The sequence below is a fragment of the Pan troglodytes genome, chromosome 18 (genome assembly GCF_028858775.2).
Source record: "Pan troglodytes isolate AG18354 chromosome 18, NHGRI_mPanTro3-v2.0_pri, whole genome shotgun sequence".
NCBI classification, from domain to species: domain Eukaryota; kingdom Metazoa; phylum Chordata; class Mammalia; order Primates; family Hominidae; genus Pan; species Pan troglodytes.
This window is the reverse complement of record NC_072416.2, coordinates 12,062,065-12,068,077: the sequence shown is the minus strand read 5'-3', so window position 1 is coordinate 12,068,077 and position 6,013 is coordinate 12,062,065.

The following is a 6,013-nucleotide window of genomic DNA, read 5'->3' as shown; positions in this document are numbered from 1 at the left end:
TACTATATTCTGTTGCATTAGTCTATGTATCTGTTTTTAATGCCATTACTATGCTGTTTTGGTTATACGGTTGTACTGTATTTTGAGGTCACATAGTGTAATGCTTCCAGCTTTGTACTTTTTGCTTAGGATTGCTTGGCTATTCAGGGTCTTTTGTGATCCCATATAAATCTTAGGATTTTTTTTCTACTTCTATGAAAAATGTTATTGGTATTTTAATAGGAATTGCATTGAATCTGTAGATTGCCTTAGGTAGTGTATTCATTTTAACAATATTTATTCCTCCAATTCATGGACTTTTGATGTCTTTCTAATTTTTTGTGTCCTTTTCAGTTTCTTTTATCAGAATTTTATAATTTTCATTTCAGAGATCTTTTACCTCCTTGGTTAAATTAAATGAAGAATTCATCACCAGTAGATCAGCCTTACAAGAAGTGCTTAAAGAAGTACTACCTCTGGAAGCAAAAGGCCAGTCATAGCTACCATAATGAAGACATATGAAAGTATACAACTCACTGGTAGAGCAGATACACAAATGCAAAAAAGAAAGGAATAAAACCTTATCCCTACAAAAAAAACCACCAAACCACAAACAAAAAGAGGAAGAAAGGAACAAGGGATATACAAAACAACCAGAAAACAATCAACAAAATGACAGGAGTACATCTTCACCCATCAATAACAACCTTAAATGTAAATAAAGTAAATTCCCCAGTTAAAAGATATGGATTGGCTGAATGGATTTTTTTAAAGACCCAACAATATGCTGCCTAAAAGAAACTCACTTCATCTGTAATGACACACATAGACTAAAAATAAAGGGATAGAGAATGATATTCTATGCAAATGAACATTAAAATCAAGCAGGAGTAGCTATACTTAGATAAAACAGACTTTAAGCCAAAAACTGTGAAAAAAGACAATCTCATTATATAATGATAAAGGAAGGGATCAATCAATTCAGTAAGAAGATATAACAATTATAAATATATATACACATAACGCCAGAGTACTCAGATACATAAAGCAAATATAAATAGATCTAAAGGGGGAGATAGAGTACAACCTAATAACAGTAGGACATATTTTCCCATGAAACATTCTCCAGGATAGACCATATGTTAGGCCACAATACAAGTCTCAACAAGTTTTTAAAAATCAAAATCATATCAAGTATATTTTCTATCTACAATGAAATAAAACTAGATATCAACAACAAGAGGAACGTTGGAAACTGTACAAATACATGGAAATTAAATAACATGCTTAGGAACAACCAATGGGTCAGTGAAGAAATTAAGAAGAAAGTTTACAAATGTCTTGAAACAAATGAAAATAGAAATACAACATACCAAAATCTATGGTACACAGCAAACAGGGAAGTTTATAGTAATAATTGCCTACATTCAAAAAATAGAAATGTTTCAAGTAAACAACTCAGCAATGCACTTCAAGGAATTAGAAAAGCAAAAACAAACCAAACCCAAAATTAATTAAAGGAAAGAAATAATAAATATCAGAAAAAAAATAAAACAAAGTAGGATTTAAAAAATACAAAAGATAAACAGAATGAAAAGTTGTTCTTTTAAAGACTAGCAAATCAGAAACCATAGCTAGACTATGAAAAGAAAAAGAGAGAGAAGACTCAAATAAATAAAATCAGGAACAAAAAGAGAAGACATTACCATTGATACCACAGATATTTTTAAAACATTATTAGAGACTATTACAAACAACTATATACAAGAAATTGGAAAACCTAGAAAAAATAGATAGATTTCTGAACAAATATAATCTGCAAAGATTGAACCAGAAAGAAATAGAAAATCTGAACACACCAATAACAAGTAGTGAGATTAAAGCAATAATAGAAAGTTTCCCACAAAAAGAAAAGCCCAAGACCAATGGATTCACTACTGAATTCTACCAAACATTTTAAAAGCAAACACCAATTTTCTTCAAACACTCCAAAAAACTGAAAAGGAGAAAGTTCTTCCAAACTCATTCTACAAGGTCAACATTACCCTGATACCAAAAGCAGACAAAAACACAACCAAAAAAGAAAACCACAGGTCAATATCCCTGATTAACACAGATGCAAAAATTCTCAACAAAATACTAGCAACCCAAATCCAACAGCACATCAAAAAGATTACACACCATAATGAAGTAGGAATCATTCCAGGGATGCAAAGAGGGTTCAACATATGCAAATCAATAAATGTGATATATCACATCAACAGAATGAAGGATAATAACCATGTAATCATCTCAACAGATACAAAAAAAGATTTGTAAAATTCAATATCCTTTCAAGATAAAAAAAAAAACTTTCAACAAATTGGGTATAAAAGCAATGTACTTCAACACAACAAAGATCATGTATGATAAATCCACAACCAACATCATACAGAATGGGGAATAGAACACTTTTTCTCTAAGAACTGGAACAAGACAAGCTTGCCCACTTTCACCACTCTAATGCAACATAATACTGGAAGTCCTAGCCAGGGGAATCAGGCGACAGAAAAAAATAAAGGGCATTCAAATTGGAAAGAAGGAAGTCAAATTTTCCCTGTTTGCAGATGACATGATTGCATACAGAGAAAAACCTAAAGATGCCACCAAAAGACTTTCAGAGTAGATTAACAAATTCACTACAGATGCAGGTAAAAAATCAATATACAAAAATCACTAGTGTTCCTATACACCAATAACAAACTAGCTGAGGAAGAAATCAAGAAAGCAACTCCATTTACAATAAACACAAAAGAGTAAAGAAAAATATCTCCTCATTAAGTTCAGAGAAGGTGAGCAAGAGAAAGGAGCATTTAAAAATTGTTTGTAGAAGCAAGGTATGGCAGCTCATGCCTGTAATCCTAGTGCTTTGAGATGCCAAGGAGAGAGGATTACTTGAAGCCAAGAGTTCAAGACCAGCCTGGGAAACACAGCAAGACCCCATTGCTACAGAGAATAAAAAACTTTTTGTAATAGTGATGCTATCTATAGAAGCAACTGGGGAAGTTACAAATCTTGTGACGTCCAGTTATATGACTCCTGAGCAGTAAGCAATTACAGAAAAGAAGCTAGAGAACAGTAGCTGACTATTGTTTATGGTCCTAGCTTAGCAGAAGAAGCAATGACTGGTTAGAGTTTATGTCTACATCTTAGCAGAATTCAGGTGCCTACCAAAATTCTAACTTTACAAACTTTCATTAGTTTTACAAAGGTGGTTGCAGTTCCCAAACAAGGATGGGGTCAGTTTTGAGAAGGTCATCCTTGCTTTGAAGTTAAACTATAAACTAAATTCCTTCATTTAGCTTGGCCTATGCACAAGAATAAGCAAGGGAAGTTAGCTTGTGAGGTTAGAATCAAGATGGAGTCAGTTATGTAAGATTTCTCTCACTGTTATAATTTTGCAAAGGCTGTTTCAAGGGGAAGTGAGGAGGAAGGAACAGTGACCAGGCAGAGGGATTGGTCTGTGTAAAGCCACTGGTGTATAAAAGAACATTGCACGCTGTCTCTCCATTACTGTAGAACATGCATACATGAGAGACTGACCACATAATACAACTCCTGAAGAGTCCCAAGGCTCAGGGGAAGTGAAGCACCTTGAGGTAACCCATGCATAGTCATGTCTCAGTTCTTGGCAACACACTTGCCTTCCTGGGCCCTAAAATTCAGGAGAGTGAGTTCTGGCCTTCCAGTACCTTCTGGGGAAGAATTCTTTCATTAATCCAACAAATAAATATTCACTGAGGTTCTACTATGTACCAGGCCTCATGATAAATTCTGGGGATACAATGACAAAGTAAACCAACAGGTTGTATTCTCATGGAGTTCACGGTTGACGCTCACATCCCCATCTCTTACAAGTGCATATTTCAGACTGGGCCTAATGGAGCTCCCAGGAGAGGGGGAAGGGCCACCACCTTGAGAATAAACTCCCAGGGGCTTTTATAGACTTCTTGGTGTCTCCAGCAGCATATCCTGCTGACTGGGCCTTTTTCCAGCAAGAATCCAAAGACTGCCCCAGTGGGGCCAAGGGTGAGGGACAGGGCCTGCCACGGGGACCTCAAGCTATCATGTTTAAATTCAAAGCACTCAGCGCACTTCATGCAGGAAATAATCAGTCAAGTCACAGGCAGCATCCGGCCCAGGGAGAATACAGAATGCAGAATAAAAACGCCGCAAGGAAAAAAAAAAACAGCACATTCTGGTGTTTGCAGACCTGTCCTCCCTGCTCTGGAGAACCATAAACCAGGGATGGTTCAAATGCAAAATGGCTTTGTTGAAACCTCTGCTTCCTTCTGAATTTCCCCTTCAAAAGCAACACTGCTTTCTTTCTTTGCAGACTTGGCAGCTTTTTCAGGACCCAAATCCATTGTCAGCACCTCTGAGATTAGAGGCTTTTCTAAGGCCACTGAAGATTATTATTTCCTCGGAATTGCCTGGACTTTAAGGCTGCTTGGAATTCACTCATTGCCTCTTTTATCCATTAGCATCTTCAGAAATATTCTCGATATCGGAATAAATGTAATAATAATGACAATATATCATCAACACCCACTTATTGAGAGTCTGTGGCAGGCCAGGTCTCACTGACAGCAGAACAGGAAGGCCTCCATAACAACTGTTTCAGCACTGAATGAGTGGTTAAGTTAAATATTAAAAGCTGAAAGAGCTAGTGCCCTATACAAAGGCTGGAAGGTAACAAAAGCCCACCAAGAGCTGTGCCTAGGCCTTTCCTGGGCCTTGAAGCATGACAAAATAATGAAGGAATTCTTAATAGGACCCATTTAGGATTAAACGAATTTTTACTGGGGGTCTGAAGAAACTCCCCAGACCTCCACAAACAAGTTTTACTGTCGGTCTAAAGGAACTCCCCAAACCTCTATGATTTAGTGGGAGACAAGATAAGGGTAATCACCCCAGTACCTGGACCCATGTAGATTAATTCCATTTACTGAGGTTCCGGAGGAAGGTTTCAGGACTCAGACCTTAGTTACAGACTAGAAGAAGTTCATCACTTACGTCTTTAGATGAATGCACACTTACACATAGGCATATAGCTTAGAAGCTATACAAGCTCTGGAAAACTTTGTAATTTTGAGTTGGTCTGGCAATATTTTCCAGGTCTTCTCCCTGTACCCTGTTATAGAAATAAACTCCCTTCTCCCCCAGTTCATCTGCATCTCGTTATTGGGTTGCGAGAATAAGCAGTCCAACCTCGGTTTGGTCTGGGAACAAGTCTAGTATGTACCATACTCTGTGCCAAGCCCTTGGTGCATTTGGTCAAATTTAACCATCTTAATTACCCTATAAAGTTGATATTCATCATGCATGCTGTGGTGCACCACCCAGATCTCCCTTTAAGACTGAAGTGCTCATTCCCCCAGCTGCTGAGAATATTATTGGCTGACAAACAACTCAGCCAATTTCTTCTTCGGGAATTAAACCTACCCGGCGGAAGGGCACCGCCTCACCCGAAGTTTCCACCCCAGGGGCAGCCTATATCCAATGGCCCAGCCCCCTCCCCTCCAGGTGGGAGGACCTTCAGGGTCATCCCAGCCCCAGGTAGCTTATGATGTTAACAGTTCACCTCCTCCCTCTGCCGGGTCCTGCTTCCCTCACTCCCAGCAAGTGCTGAGCCCTAGAACACTCCCCAGTAAACTCCCATCTCTTCCAATTCTGGAGGCTTTTCCCCTTTTAGAAAGCCCACCTCTGTCAACTCAAAGGGAGTTAGAGTCAGAAAATAAAGTCTTGCCAGTTCTTCCCAGGAGCAAAGAAGTCCCAAGCCTTGGTGATTCAAAGGCTTGGTTAGTGTATTGGTTTCCCATTGATGCTATAACAAATTACCAAAAATGTAATGGCTTAAAGCAACACAAATGTACTTCCTTGCAGTTCTGGAGGTCAAAAGTCTAAAACGGTTCTTCCTGGGCTAACATCAAGATGTTGGGAAAGTTTGAAAGTTCCTTCTGAAGGCCGTGTGAGGATAATCTGTTTCCTTTGT